Below are 17,168 nucleotides of genomic sequence, written 5' to 3' on the forward strand. Positions count from 1 at the left end.
GACCTGTAATTGTCATTCTTAAATGCTAAGTGTTTTCTGTTCATGAGTCATTTAGCAATTATCCATAGACTTGACTGAAATGGCCAGATTTAGAACTTTGAAGGGCAAGACCTTTATGTACCTCGGCCCCATAACCCTAACTCTGAGGGACTCGGACTGTAACTTAATTTAAAAATAGTCCTGAGTGTTCTTTTTTCCATCAGAAATCAGTGTTCTACTAAAGCTGACAATTCATTGTCTCCTGGACAATTTTGAGTCGGGATAACAAATTAGAGTTTGGGATGCATTACAGATGATAAATGTGACTTCCTTAAAGGGAAATCCATTTGTTTTGCTTAGTGTTTCTGTGATTAATTACTTGCCAGATTAAATTGCTCCATAAAAATGCATAGTATTTTATTCGATTGCTCTTCATGGTGATTAATTAGGCCATACTGTTGCTTTGTATGTTAATTATGCTGACTCCCCCCCCTCCTCCCTGTTCTCTACTTTAATTAATACGGCATTTATTTAAAAGATGGTTTTTAGAGCCAAAGATTGTTTTAGGACAGACAAAGCCCAGGGTTTCTATAGGAAGTAACACCTCAAATTTTCTTAGTGTATTCTACCTTGATCCTTATCTGCATTTGTGATTTGTAAAAAGTACTACTAACTCCAAATGGCTTGGGAAGAGTTCCTTTGGTGTTCCTGTAGTTATTAAAGGTGATAACAGTGAGGATTTATGCTTATTGAAAACTAAGTAAGGCTATCGGGTAGCAGTTCTCAACCTGTGGGTTGTGACCTCTTTGGGGGTCGAACAACCCTTTCACAGGGGTCGCCTGATTCATAACAGTAGCAAAATTACAGTTATGAAGTAGTATCGAATATAATGTTATGGTTAGGGGGCTCACCACAACATGAGGACCTGTAATTCAGGGTCACGGCATGAGGAAGGTTGAGAATCACTGCTCCAGAGGAGAAGCCATTGATGCCCCTTGAGCTGGGAGACAAGCAGGAAGCTAAATGGTCTGTGTGTGAGTTAGGAAAGAGGGCTGCTTTCCAGGATGCTGCTGGGTGCTGGTGAGGAAGTCAGACATATTTAGCATTTTTATTAATGATCGAGGGCTGAAAGCAAACAGAGTGTTAATGAAGTTAGTAAGTGATACAGATTTGAAGATGTTTTGTACACCCAGGAGGGCATAGAATAATATAGATTGGCCACAAGAGAAGCACCACCGAAAAGAACCCAGCTATTCCATTGGGAAAATGAGTTCTGGAAATGGCAAGACTGTAGGGAGAGGAAACAGATTGGTTGTTGGCAGGCGCTGGGTTGGGAGGAGAGATCGACCACAAAGGGACACAGGGGAACTTTTCAAGCGATGGAACTCTTCGGTATCTTGATGATGGTGGTGCTTATGTAACTGCTGCTTTCAGAATGGGGAGGATTGTATACTGAAAAGGATGGCCTTTGCTGCATATAGATGCCATCTTGATTTTTTTTAATTGGGGAAAAAATACCTTCACAGGGCAGGGTAGGAAGTTCGGATTTTAACCAGCACTACCAGACTTTCTATGGGGCAACCTTTTGGAAATGACTTAAGTGACAGGAATTAAAACTGGAAGATTGGCTTTTCTTCATGTTGCTTCCAGATTCCAGTTGGTGGTGGTAGTTGTTAAGGGAGAGCAGCAGGGCTGAGGTGGCTTACCTGCAGCAGTGCCAGCCTCACCTGTCTACCGGTGAGAGTGGTTTGAGGAGGAAAGCCCAGGTAAGGAACTTTTAGACCTTGCTGGTCGCCTTCAGACAGAGGCCAAAGGATCCTTTCCCCGGATGAATGATTGACTCCAGTTATTTGGTTTTCCATGGGTTTCATTTTTGTTTTGAAGCTTTGTTTATTTCTTCTGCCTGCACCATCCCTCCGTTGAACTGTATGAGACTTGGACTAGTACCAAGGGATATTTCTGCCTCAAAACAAAAACCTCAGACAGTTTCCACACCTCTCTGCACTTGGGCTGGGACAAAAAGCTTCATCACGCTGTGGGTTTGTAAGGCAAATTAGCACAGTGTCAGGGGCCCTGGGATAAGTGAACCACAAATGCCAAACCATTGCTGACAGCTCTGTGCGCCCTTCCTCTCTGTCCCTGTTGTCACCAATGATCTGAACTGTGTGTGTTTAGTGCTTGCTTCTCCTGTCTAACTTGAAACACCTCCCTGAATGCCAAACTGTCTATATTCAATTGCTAAAAATAGCCCAGTGGGAGAAATGATATGGTGGTAGCATTATTGCATTACTTGCAGCAATAATATTGAATATAGCTCTATGGCTGGTGTGTAGTCCCGACTGCTGACTACTCTGAGCAGATGTGTGGCCATCACTCTGACTCAGACGGGTGAAATACATTTAGCAAGATGTTGCCTCCCTAAATGACTTGCTGAACAAATGTCCTCGCAGTGTTTTCAGCTGAATGGTTTTCAGCACTGGACTTAAAGGGGCTGCTGCGGCCCCCAACCAAGACCCCATCTGTTAACCTCCTATTGATTTGTATCTCTTATTTATAAAAATCCGTCTCTTCTCCTCCTCCTCATGTGATAAATAATGCAGACATAGAGATGAAGTTGGCTATTGGAGCAGAACGTTGATCATTTTGCTCAGGATTGCACTCAACTAATTTAATCAGAAACGGGACTTTCTCAAATCGCCATCTGTAGCAAGTGGCTGATTGTTTCTTTTTTTTTTTTTTTTTATAAATAAGCATTTTATTAGGGGCTCATACAACTCATCCCAATCTGTACATATGTCATCTGTGTCCAGCACTTTAGTACATATGTTGACTTGACTTCATCATTCTTACGACACCCACTTTCCACTTGAACCCCTGGTGTCAGCTCAGTTTCCCCCCTCCCTCCCCGCTCCCCTCTCCCAGCTGATTATTTCTTATTCTGACTTACTATGTTCATCAATATTCTAGGGGCCTAACAAGAAGTAATTAGAAGCTGTAATTAACTATGTAAAAATGACAAGTTTTAGTAGGGCAAGAAGTTACAAGTGGACATTTTAAATTTTTGACTAGGTAAATAGGTGACCATAAAACTTTATGAGATAATGGCTTATTACTTCAGCAGTGTATCATATCTTAATCCTTTGTTTTTATGCTCCTTCAGCTGCAAAGAGAAATAAGGTGCAATTTACTGGCTCTATATAGTAGATGCACAAGTCTTCAGCTGGGAAATGTAGGCCCTTCTTGGATTTAATTAGTCATTATTGCTTAATTAGTACTTATTGCTCTTGTCCTGTGTGCCCAAGTCTATGCCCTTAGCTCCTTGCCTGTATCGATAATACATGGCAATATTTCTTAGGATAGAGTGCCATTGCAATTAAGACTTTGAAGGAACACACGAAGCCTAGGGTACAATCATGATATAACCAAGGGACGTGCTAGGACAGCTGCATTCCCAGTATAATTCCTTTCAAAATCTCCAGGACAGGCCCAAATACTGCTGATGACCCATCATTTGCTCCTGGAGAGTTTCTGAAGTCCTCCTTCTCATCCAGACAGAGGTTCCAGGAAGGAAGCCACTTTAAGCACTAAGCCAAACAGGCCTGCTGGGGCCATTTGTCCACGAGAGTGTCCCGTGGCCTCTGACTGTGTCAAGACTAGTATATTTCCTGGTGTTGGGCTTTCTCTTAGAGCAGTCATTCTCTCCCCTCCCTTCTCTCCATCCTGGGTATCCTTCCAGAGATCGTATGTACATATAGAAGTTTGTTTTGTTTGGGGGATTTTCCTTTATTTGTTTACACAGCTGATAGCATTCACAAACACTGTTCTGCTGCTTGCTATTTTCAGCTTACAGTGTGTTTTGGAGAGTGTTTGTACCATTTTTAAATCACTAGAGTATCTTAGAGCAATTCCCAAACATCAGGCCACTTCATTCCTAAATAGTTAGATTTTTCATCTTTTAAACAAGTAAAATTTTATAATCACCATGCCATTTGTATACCTAACAAAAATAACATTCTTCTTTTCTTAATATAAAAACATTCACTTCAGATTAAAATTGATAAGGAGATGATACAGATGATCCGGAAAAGCCCAAATAATTTTGGAAAAACAAAACAAACAAAAAAGGTCCAAGTGGGCCTGTGTGTCCCAGCTGGATGGAGAGTCAGTGTCCGTTTAAAAAAAAAAGAGATAGAAAAGTTACATTTCTGAATTTCAAAACTTATCACAAAGGTTCAGTAATTGAGATAATAATACAGTTCTAATATAGAGATAAACATAAAATCTATGGAACAGAATTGATCATCTAGAAATAAACCTTATATTTATTGTCAGTTGATTTTTGACTAAAGTACCAAGGTAATTAGATGGAGAAAGGATAATTGTTTCAACAAATGGTGCTCAGACAATTGAATGTTCACATGCCTAAATATTAATAACTGTATACCATATGTAAAAATTAAATATCTAGTCAAGGACTTGTATCCAGAATGTATAAAGAACTCTTAAAACTCAATTCTGAGAATTCAAACAACTCCTTAAACACATGAACAAAATATTTGAATGGACATTTCACTAAATGGATGACTAATAAGTACATGAAAAGATGTTCCCTATCAGTCATTAGGGAACTATAAAATCTTTTTTTTTTTTTCTTTTTTCCTTTTTCGGGAACTATAAAATCTAACATCTACTTAAGATTTTAAAAACTCTCGGCATGCTAGTAAAAGAAGATAGCTTTCCTAACCTGATAAAGGCATCTACAAATAACGAGTAACAAATAAATATAGTTAATATCAGACTAAATATATCCCCCCTAAGGAACAAGACAGGCATATCTTTGTTCACGACTTCTCTTCATGATTGCATTGGAGGTGGTTGTAGACAGGGCAATCAAGCAAGAAAAAATAGAAGGCATCCAAATTGGAAAGGAAGGCAAATTGTCTTTATTCACAAACAACATGATTGTCTATGTAAAAAAAACCCACTGGAACCTATAAAAAAGCTATTAGAACTAATAAGTGCATTTAGCAGAGTATTGAAATACAAGATCCATGTACAAAAATTAGTTGTATATGCAATAAGTCACTAAACACTCAAGGCAGAGGGAAGTATTGGGAGGAGAGCCAGAGTTAAAGGCAGCAAAGGTACATACACAATCCTGCCATAACTGTAGTGACAATAATCTCCAAGTTGATACTTACATAGTCAAGCTGAACAAGGGTGGGAAAGCAGAAGGAATTACACCCACAGATACATGTACATTTGACCAATACTGGCTGCAAATAAACCCATGAGTATGGTGAAGCATACGAGGGGCAAAATTCTGAAAACTTCTTAAACATAACCAAATACTCTGAGGGAGGGAGTGAACTGAGGGTTCTCAGGCCCAAAATCTTGGGGGACATCGCGGTCACTTGGCTCAGCATAGACCACAAAGGTGGTGTTTTATATTTCACTTTTATAAGTAGCAACTGGTTTCATAAAAGCTTGTGAGCAGCCATCTAAGGTGCAGCCATTGGTCTCTCTCCATCTGAAATGAGAAAGACTAATGAATGGACCACGCAAACGCCAGCCTCCAAGACCCTGAGACCGGAAGAACTGGATAGTACCTGGCTATCTGACAGAGATCATAGTAGGCGGTCATAGATAAAGTGGGAGAAAGTGTGGAACAAAACTCGAAATCACAGAAAAGACCAGGTTCACTAATCTGATAGACTAGTAGAACCCAAAAGACTGTGACCCATAGCCACCTTTCAAGTCTGCAACTGAATCACCCTGTGTTTCAACTTGGAGATAAATAATGGGCCTGTGAGGTGAATATCGACCACATAAGATCCAAAGGGCAGCATTTTTCCACGAATAAAGCTTAGATAGGGGTAGGATGAAATGGGAAGAGTAATGTTGCATTGTGAGGACTGCAGTCCATGCCTTGTGATAAATGTGTGTGAATTGGGGTCCCAGCCACATGGGCAGGCAGAGAGGCAGTAGCCAGGCCAGGAAACCCAGCTTCTTGAAGGCCTATAAGCACCGGCTTTGCCCTCTTCTCTGTAACACCTTTGGTAGTAGTAGTTCAATTTTCCTAATAGCTTTGTTGTGTGAAAATTTGTGATGTGTGTGTTGTGTGTGATACTGAACTATGAATTACTGGAACTTATGATTTAACAGCTTACAAACAATTGAAAAGAGTAGTACTTGATATCCTCTTGAGGGAAATTTGTCTCAAAGTTTAAATCTGGAAAAGAGCTAACTGTAGCCACATGGCTTTTTAGATTTTTGGTACATATATTAAGAATTGTGAATACTCTGGTTTCTCTTCAGATCGTATAAGTCTTTCGCCTTTTACTAAAGATTTCTATGGAGAGGAACAATTCCGAGTCATAAACTAATTTTTTGAGGCCTTGCATTTGCAAAAAAAAAGAATTGTGAACAAATTATTCATAATGTTTCTGTACTGATCCTCAGAGCAAACAATATAATACCAGTTGTGAAAAATGTGTATGGATTGTTGAATGGAAATGAATTTGCTCTGTAAAACTTGACCCAAAACACAACCAAGATGTTTTACAAAACCAATTGTATGTATGAAGAAATTTCAAAAACTTTGTGGAAAACAAAATTTAAAAACTTAAAAACATATGCTTTATTTCTCAATTTTAAGCTCCATCAAAATCAAGACACTTTTGTAAGCCATTGATACCAGCCATTTAGCCCATCCCAAAAGAACTAAAGACTCTGGGAATTTAGCCATGTCACGGTAGTCCTTTTTACATTACGGACTACAAAAAAAATGGGTGCCATTTAAAGATTTTTTAAGATTAGAAAACAGAGCAGTCAGAAGGAGCCAAACCATGACTGTAAGTTATAATGCCTAATACATTGGCATTGAAATGCTTACACAGTTGTCCTTGTTTGAACAAAGGAATGAACAGCCTTATTGTGGTGGATGACTGATGATGATTTTTTTTCCCCCCTTGGTGAAGAGTTCTGCTAAAGCTTTGGCTTACTTTCTCAACACACTCTCATAATAAGCAGATGTTATTGTTCTTTAGCCACCCAGAAAGTCAACAAGCAGAATACCTTGATGATCAAAAAACCTCAAAACTGTTGCTATAACCCTTGCTCTTGACTGGTTTGCTTTGCACTCATGGGCCATTTCTACCTCTTTCTAGCCATTTATTTGATTGTATTTATATTCAGGATTATACTGGTAAAGTTATGTTTTAGTTACTCTTTCAGTTCTTCAAAGCAGTGCCTCAGGATCTTAATCCTGCTGGTTAAAATTTCCATCGGAAGCTCTGCTCTGGTCCGCAGTTGATCTGGGAGCAAGCATTTTGCACTCAAGAGGAAAGTTTGCTGTGTCCTTTTGAGAGAGCCTCCAGGAGTTAGCTTTCGTCCTGCCTAGCCCAAGGTCTCCCAGGCCTACCTTGCATAGCTCCTGCCTGCAGAGATTTCTTCTCGGAGCCCTTGATCCTGTTACTAGGAAGACTAACAGCAGAGCAGAGAATTGCCTTTAGGACACCTAGAAATCTCCTGGAAGTAGATCCAACATTATGTGCATATACTAATTTTCTGAATATGGCACCTGTAGCTTTGATCAAATTCTCAAAAAATGTTTTATTACTCAGAGTCTCCCAAAAAAACAGTCTTATTAATGTCTGTCTGTGTGTGTTCATTCATGCATGATCTTGGCTTAACGTGGATGGTGAGGAAAATTACCTTTCTTGGTTTTTGTTTTTTTTTATGAAATAAAATTTAATGATCAGGAAACAAATATCATAGCAAATTACTATATTTTGTTTTTAGATAGATCTTTTATCTCTAATGTGTTACAATAAAAATTCTTTCTAGTCTGTGTTCTGACAAATTCTTCAATGATTTCATCACAATTAAGCTGCCAAACAATGTCTACTCCCATACATAATAAGTCTTCCTTGAATCATCGTTGTATACTGAGGGTTTTTGAGTATCTTAGGGATGAAAATAACATTCTGTTGTCTATTTGGGGTTGGGTTTTTTTTTTTTTCCTTTTTTTTAAAAATAATTTATTGAGTGCTCGTACAACTTGTTTCACAATCCGTACATTCATGCCTTACTTGTTTTTAACTAAGATTTTAGGCAACTGTTTTAAGAATTCAGAATGTACATGGTGAATGATACCAAAGAGGAGCACAATCTGAATATTAACTTTAATATTTATTTTCCTAGTTCAGTGTAGGAAGACTCCATTGGGGTAGTTACACTATTAACTGATAAGCATTGGAAACAGAGGGAGAAATGTGTGTCTTTCAGGGATGAAGTTCAATTGCATTCTAATTCTTCCTGTTTGTGTCAGCAGTCAGTCAAAGACAATATTTATTCACCAATAGAAATGTCAGAATTATCTTATTGACCACCAAAAGACTAGGCATTTTTAGGACAATTTCAAACTTAGTGTTTTTGATGTATCAGGACCCCATCATTGCAATCATTTTCTACAGTGAAATATAGGCTAGAAGAGGAACAGATGGGCCAGTAGGAGGGAGAAACATTTGCAAAAAGGTCTAGCATGATCCATTATACATATAATATGAGGTACATATAACATTTTTCATGATCCATATTAAAAAAAATGAAAAGAATTTTAATATATTATTTAACCCAGTATACCTGAAATGTTATCATTCCAACATGAAATCCATGTAAAATTATTAAGGCAATAATAGTCTTTTCTTACATTGAGTCTTTGAAATCTAAGTGTATACACTTAGAACACATCTCAATTTAGATGATAAATTTTCATTGAAATATTAAATTCATGTTAGATTTCATAAAATGATATAAAAAATAGTCACATACCAAAGTTATTTCAAACAATAAAAGGCCCTGGAAGTTCTGGTGATCATTGCACACCATTGTGCATATACTCAACCTGGCTGAATTGTACACTTTAAATTCATTAAAATGGTATATTCTGTATTATGTATATCTTGTCACAGTAAAAAAAAAGTTTTAAAAAAATGTCCAATAATTGAATTACCTAAAAAATTATTTGCCTGTAACATTTGCACACATACTGTCAATCTGTTTTTAAGTAATTTATTTGCATTTGAAGTAAAACCATATCAGTTTTAAAACCATATCTGTACAGGTTAAGTAAAGTCACTAATCCTGGTCTCAACATCCAGTTCAAAAAGGCATGGCATAAATTATAAAGCAATTCTCAATTTATCGATATCAGTAAAGTATACTTCAAGAAAAATGTTTTAATATTACAGCCAACTTATATAATGCTGTCAATTAGAAGTTAATTCTTCCACAGGTTCATTTACATTAGAAAAATGTTCATTGTTGATTCATATAACTAAAAGTTTCTATTTTAACTTAAATACCTTGCAAGCCAGGTTATGGAATAATTTTTTCTTTCCTTGGAGATTTCTATTTTAGCTCATTCACGTGGTGTGGTACAGGTGAGGAAAATACTTTTGAATACTAAATTTTGGCAAGCATTCATCTTGTTTCAAGAAGATTGTTTTTAGTAAATACTTTTATTGGGGGCTCTTACATCTCTTATCACAATCCATACATCCATCCATTGTGTCAAGCACATTTGAACGTATGCCGCCATCATCATTTTCAAAGCATTTTCTTTCCACTTGAGCCCTTGATAACAGCCCCTCGACCCTCCCCCGCCCTCCCTGCCTCATGGACCCTTGATAAGTTATAGGTTATTATTTTCATATCTTACATCGTCTCTGTCACCCTCCACCCACTTTTCTGTTGTTTGTCCCCCTGGGAGGGGATTATATGTTGATCTTTGTGATCAATTCCCCCTTTCTCCCACCTTCCCCCAATCCTCCTGGTCAAGATTTTTGACTTGGCATTTAACGGTATGGTAAATATTTATAAACTTTCCCACAGTGCAGCCAATGAATTGGCAGAGAACTGAGGATCATTACATTCATCGTCTTCTAATTCTTTCATGACCTCATGAACTAGTGGGGGTTCGTAGCATATATACCAAATAATTTTTAATAACGATATCCTTTTCATAGACTACTAAAAAACTGTACACTCATTTTAAATAGGTACAGTGCAGTGTAATTAAGCAGAAAGGAAACATCCGTCTGTTTTAAAATTCCCACAGATCTGGATTTTTGGCCTAATGTAGTTGAAGTACCATCCATTGTGATAAAACATCTTCTTTTTAATCTTGTTAAAATCCTTCATTTATAGATGGAAAAGATTTTAAAAGATTGGTGCTGTGAGTTCTGGGTTTTAAGCTGCAAATTGACAACATTTTCTAAATTTGGAAGTGAATTACGACAACGGGCACTGCCATGTCAGGCTAAAGTAAATTACTTATAATTTTTAAAATTTTGAGTCAGTTGATCTTTGATATTATTTTAAAATGTCATACAGTCTATGGGCAATTATTAGGGGATTGAATTGAATAATGTTTCTTTTTTTAGCTTGTCCTTTCAAATCCCATAACAAGTAATCATTTCTTTTTTCATCTCTCTATCTATAAATGGTTTTAATTTTTATGCAGGAATTGAAGTTATTTTGTAATGGTCAAAGATACAAGCTCAGATTTTATTAAAAATCATTAAATATGTTTTTGTTGGATTTTTAATTCTGATTTCAGGCAGTTTAATTTTGTTGATTCATGTTTCATGTTAAGAACTTATTAAATTCACATTTTTGGCAAACAATGTACTTAATGTCTGCTTTATTATCTTGCAAAGTGTTTTTTTGGAAAAGTGTTTTTACAAAACAAAATTATAATCGCCATTTATCATGAATTTTGCAATATACCTTCTAATCTCTTTTTTCTTTACTGTTCCAACATAATGTTGTACTATCTTCTGTATCTCACTTTATTTCTCCATCTGTAGTATGGCTTTATTTTAAATTTAAGCACCTGTCCACTTATTTTAAACACTAGAAATATAATTTAATTGTAATTAAAATGAAAATTCTTTTTTGTGTGTGAGAATTTTTGTGAACATTTTATTATGCTTTTAGTGAAAGTTTATATTAAAAATTAGGTTTCTAACCAGCAATTCTGACACAAATTATTCTGTAACCTTGAAGATAAGCCCCACATGTACGGACACTCCCCCTTTCTCCCTGTGTTCCCCGTCTCCATTTGTCCGATTTCCCTGCCCTAGCCTGCCTTCATATCTCTGGTTTTGGATAAGTGTTGTCCTTTTAGTCTCCTAGATAATTGTTCTAAGGAGCACATTGTTTCTGTGTGTGAATGTTTATTTTATAGGCACCCTGACGGCATAGTGGTTAGGCACTAGACTGCTAACTGTAAGGTTGACAGTTCGAAACCACCAACCACTCTGAAGGAGACAGTGGAAGCTTTCTACTCTTGTAAAGAGTTACCGTCTTGGAAACCCAGAGGGGCAGCTGTGCCCTGCCCTACAGGACCCCTGCAACGAGAGCAGAAACAACTCCATGGCAGAGTGTTTTGAGTTTTCTGTTAATTGGCTAAAATGTAGCCTACAAGAGTGTCTTCAATGTCAAGTTAGAAAGTTATCTTAAAGGAACAGTCTTAGAATTTCCTCTGGTGTCTTTCAGGCCAGTTATGTCTCATCTTCCATTCTCCATTTTTCACCCATTCTAGCAGAGCCCTATTGTGGTTCTGGTCAGAGTGGATGCTAGTGGTAGCGGGGCACCATCCAGTTCTTTTGGTCTCAGGTTAGAGGAGACTCAGCTTCAGTAGGCTGTTCTCTTTTAAACTTTTAAGACAAAACAAAAAACTTTTAAGACCCCAGAAGTTTCTCACCAGGCTAGAATGTAGACCATTATATTTATGAATAGTGTGTTGCCAATTGCCCTAGATGTCCCCCAAATTCTTAGATATCAGGTCCAGTAGTTCAGGCCCAATGTCTAAGCAGCTTCTATAGCTGTGCCTTGTGCTTTATTACATATAAGTATACATGTAGTATTTATAAATATGAATATAGATAAGCCCACAACAATCCCTATATATGTATATGGGAGTGTACTCCCATATGATCCCTTAACCTATATAGCATGCATATTTATTTACTTATATCTGATAACAACGAATTACTTTTTATTATTACTGTTGTTTTAAGATTTAGAAATGTTTAGGATTTATATAAGATTTACTGTAGTTGAAAACAATTTTACTGTAGTTGTCCTTCATTCTCGTGTACCTCTCAGTGTCTTCCTTTGCCTTGGTCACGCTCTGCTGACTTCCTTAAGTTTTGTATTGCCTTTCCCTTTATGATACTTAACACTCACGCACTGTCTAATTCATGATTTTCCCTCCCACCCACCTCCCATCCCTGGAAACCACTAAAGAATATTTCTTTCTAGATGCAAACCTGTATTTGTCCTTATTTCACTGAGCAGAATGCCCTACAGATTAACCATGCCCTAAAATGTTTCACAACATTTCCATTATTCTTTCTTGGTGGATAGTATTCATTATATGTATGTACCATAGTTTACCCATTCACAACCTGATGGGTACTTAAGTTGTTTCCATCGTTTTCCATTGTCGGTAATGCTGCATGAACATGAGCATATTTATGTCTATTCATGTCACAACAAAACAGTATTTTACTATAAGCATCACTATAACTCACTGGTCTTCAACTAGTGTGATTTTGACCTGAGTAGGGACAATTGGCATGTTTTGTCACAACTGGGGAAGGTGGGTGCTTCTGGCATCTAGTAGATAAGGGGTGAAGAATGCTGCTAAACCTTATATAAGTCCCAGGATAGCCCCCCACAACAAAGAACTATCGAGCCAAAATGTCAGTGCAGAGGTTGAGAAATACTGCTGTGTATAACTCATGTTGACTGTAGGAAAAAGTGTGTGTGTGTATGTGTACAGTTAAATTGGTACATAGAAAAATTCATTTAACTGAATCAGTTCACTGACATCAGCTAGATTGGTGACGTGTTTGTGTGGTACCAGAAATGATGACAAACACCCGACATGTACTATGATACAACAATACAGTGAACCATACTCTTAGCCAAACCCTAACGTTGTATTTAATGGAACAGTATTTGGCTCTGCTTTAGTTTTTAAATTTTAGCTAACATTAAAATTAGAAATTCAGTTCCTTATTTGCAGAAACCACATTTCAAATGCTGAGTGAGGCTCACACTCATTTTGGACAGCACAGGTCTAGAAGCTTGAACATGAACCTATAGGACAGGAGATGGGACAGTGGGCTTACTCACCTTAGGGTTTCAAGTATGACTTATGAAACTGGTATTAGTTGGTTTCTCTAGCTATTCTGTGTACTTTCTTTCTAGAAATAAAAAGATAAGCCCATTGTATTATTAGAAGACAACTCTGAGTTATTTACATTTTATAACAATAGTTACTGTTGAAAAATAAACTTGGCATTGGTGTGGTGCCATAGATTCCCAACTATTTCTTCTGTAGACCACAGGATGAGGCTGCCCTATCAACACCGTTGTTCTAGTTCCAATGCTTCTGTTCGTACTTTGTTGAAACTAGGCAGAGAGTAGAGAAACAGTCCCCATAACTTTTCAGCGAACAGTGTCTTCTTCCTGGAAAAGCGCCTTCCCACAGATCTGGAATAGCAAGCCATTTAAACACACAGCACATGCTTAAACACACAGCAAATGCTTAAGTGTATCTGAGAAGGTGTAGGCCGAGCCAAGGCTTCTTTCCTTTGTCAAACAGGATGTCAGGTTGTCACCCATTTGATGATGGCATTTAATGCACAGCTTGATAGTTCTCTGAGGTTTATTATGAAACCATCTTCTTTCATCCCTGTTTATTCCACCTGAAGGCTTTAGTGTAGACAGGCAGAAAGTTAGATACAGAATTAGTTCCAAATGATGAGTCTCTTGTTTCACGGGGCACATCACTGACTTTTTTTTCCCCCTGAAAGAGAAAAACTAGTGTTACCTGGTAGAAAGTTTTCTCTTTATTTCGTCCTTAAGTGTCTTAAGCCTGTGTTTCTGATTCTTATAACTCCCTAAATGAATAAGCTTCACCAAGCTTTCACTACCAACATGGTTTTGTCTTTTAAGCTCCATACCCAACTTAAAGGTCCTACAAATACCTCAAACTTGATATTCTTAAACACATGCTTAATTGCTCTTTGTACACAACTTCTTTTCTGTTTACTGCCTTAGTTGATGGTAGCATTATCTGTTCAACTGCCTCCCTCCAGTACAAATCTCAAGGTTGTGTTCTTTCATTCATTCAGTCACTACTGGGCCAGATGCCTTATCTCCTAAATATTTATTAAGTAAAATTTCCTTTTCTATTCCTGTGGCTACCATTTTAGATCAACGTCTTTTAACCTCTCACTTGGAATATGATAAGAGCCTCCTAATTGTTCTCTCTGCTCCCAATCCTGTCCTATTACAGTCACTATTTAGTGACATCCAGTCACTAAAGTTGGCTTTCAGAGGCAATTCTGTGAAAGTGTATGTTGGTATCGTCACTTTGAGGGCAGTTTGACCAGATCTAGCAAAGTCAAAGTTGCCCAGGTTGTATGACTCAGCAATTCTGTTCCTGGACTATTAAAGCCACTTCAAATGTGTGTGTGTGTGTGTGTATACACACACAATACACATATATATATAGTCCACCTATCAACTCCCAAGACAATGACCACAAAGATATAGGAAATAAAAGCATTTACTGGAGCATTGTTTGTATTGCCCAAAAGGTTGAGAGCAGTCTCTATTCCTGTCAATAGAAGAACAGCTTGTGGTGTGTTAAACAGTGGAACAGCATTCAATAATGAAAATGAATTCACTGGAGCTACACAAATCAACATATAATCTCACAAATAGAGTATTGAATGGAAAAGTAACAGACTGCACTAAGGTAACGTGCATATAAAGCTTTGAAACAAAAAGCAATACTATATGTGATTTAGAGATATATTCATGTGCAGTAAATGAGTAGATCTGTGTATATAGAAATGATAAATACCAAATTCTGGAGAGTGTTTACCTCTAAGAAGAGAGGGACAGATGTGTAACCCAGGAGGGGTAGAGAGGGTTTCAAAAGGTAGCTGTGGGAATGTACATTTTAGATGGGTGGTTGCCCACGTACTTGATGTATAGTTTTCTACACTTTTTAAAAATGTCTGACATTGCATTAGAATAAAATCTAAAAAAGAAAAATCTAGATTTAAAATTAAAATCTTCTCTGATTTTCCCTTAGTGGTAATGTCCCAAGTATTCTGCTCATGGCAACTTGACCCTGCTTGTCCCTTCCTTTCTAGCTTTATTGCTATTCCTACATTATAGATCCTACATTCTGGCTAAGTTTCCCCCGACCACAGTAACTCAACTGTTACTTCTCTGTGCCTTTGGCCCTGCTTTTATCTAGAATACCTTTCCACTCCTCTTTTTTCACCGCACAAAATCTTACTTAAACTTCAAAATCTAGCTCAGATGTCACTTTCCAGCTCTCTGAATTCTTTGGGGCAAAATAATTCACATCTACACCGCCACAGACCTTAGCACCTCTCTCTCTCTCTCACAGCACTGAGTACTTTGTGTCACAGTTGTTTACTTGTCTGCCCATCACTAAATGGTGAGCTCCTAAGGACAGGGACTTTACTCTTTTTACTTCTATTATCTCTGCCAGGTTGATACAATAGATTTTTGAGTGAATGAATGGATGGTTGGAATGAATCATTTTATCTTTGAAGACTGTATATATTCATAACCTTCCTCAATCGTCACATGACTGTGACACATCACTAAGCTAGGGAAGTACATAGATCCTGAGATGTCCAAGAAGTGCTTATAGGACTACCCCTCTGATTGTGTTCCCCAAGTTTATCTGTGGAACACCACTTTAAAAGTGTGTTTCAGATCTTACTAGACAATAAGAAATCAAGTCATGACAGCTCTTGGCTTAACCTCATATACCCAAGAAATGTGCTTTGAAATTGTTGCAAGGGGCCCCTTCTCTCAGTTGTTTATCCCAAAACAGTAGAATTTACTGGCTTCCAACTCCCTCCAGGGGAACAAGAGGACAGTCTGCTTTTAATTATCCTAAATGGGGCCTTGAGACAACTAAAACTACTTTGAAGTGAATTATTGATAGCATTCTGCATTGTTTTTCTTGACTTTTTTTTTTTAAGTAACAAATCAAGGCAAATAATGCGATTTTTAACTTTGCAGATTCTCTGAATTATAATTGATTATAAGAATGCCTTTAATAACCTTCTCATTGGCTGAAGAGTAGGTTGCAGTCATTTGTGTAAACTGGAGCCCCTGCTGAAGGAATCTGTGTGCTCGAATGTTCTTCTGTGTGCCACTGTTGGAGGCATTTGAAGGCCTTCTCTTGCCTGGAAGGTGTTTGCCCAGGCTAGTCATGGGTTAAAGATTCTCCACATACTGGGTCTCTTGTGTGTTCTCACTGAGGACCTTCCCAAGTGTTTTTTGTTTCATGTCTTACAAGCCAGAGAAAACCCAAGATTAAATGATAAAAATAACTGGCAGCTGCAGAGTGGAGCTGTTTCATCTCTTTATTATGGTTTGGTGGAGATCAGAGACTGGAGCCTGCAGTGTGGCCTTCAAGGAAACAGCTGTATCACCAGCTGGAAATTGACACATTGCAGAGGGTGGCACAGCACAACTCAGTGCCATCTACTCCCTTATGAGACTGAAAGGCCTGCCTGCAATTGAGACCATTGCTTTGTGTTTATATTTTGCTTGGGAAGACCAAGGAACAGAACCTGCTATCACTTCTTATCTCATTGAGCCCGAATCCTTGAGCCAGCACTGAGGGAAAAGGTGCAAACAGGGCCCCAGTGGACACAGACTTGGTGGCTTTCACAAAGGGGAGCCTAAGACTCCGGAAAGGAAGCTATTGCTTTTCTTTGGCTTACTAGAAAAAATTAACTAGATGTCTAATCAGAATAAGTGTTTGTGTGAATTTAGTGAATTCACTACATTTTGTTTGGATTTAGTAAAAGTTGGGCATTAATCTCCATTTCTATTAGAAAATGTGCCAGCATGTTTTCACATTACCTTACCTGATGAAATGAACTCAAGTCAACTCAACTCCTAACTTGTGTCAGGATGCCTTTCCTAAGCTCCCAGGGGGCTAAGGGACCCCTCCTCTGTGTTCCCCTAGTGCCCTTCATCTAGCCTTCATTGTCCACATTATAGTGACATCTGTCGGTGGAGCGTGCCTCTTCCATTTATCA

At 37.8% G+C, this 17,168-nt stretch overlaps 1 protein-coding gene and 1 non-coding gene across 2 annotated transcripts in view; both read left to right on the forward strand.

Moving 5' to 3' along the window:
* ARMH3 (armadillo like helical domain containing 3) overlaps positions 1-17,168 on the forward strand; it is a 228,233-nt gene that overhangs the window by 159,242 nt on the left and 51,823 nt on the right. The window lies entirely within an intron of this gene.
* LOC115870069 lies at positions 6,278-6,393 on the forward strand. Its single transcript, XR_004046531.1, has one exon. It is a non-coding gene; the product is annotated as a U5 spliceosomal RNA (small nuclear RNA).

This window comes from Echinops telfairi, unplaced genomic scaffold (genome assembly GCF_000313985.2).
Source record: "Echinops telfairi isolate 266 unplaced genomic scaffold, ASM31398v2 ScPeMD7_70;HRSCAF=299, whole genome shotgun sequence".
Classification (NCBI taxonomy): Eukaryota; Metazoa; Chordata; class Mammalia; order Afrosoricida; family Tenrecidae; genus Echinops; species Echinops telfairi.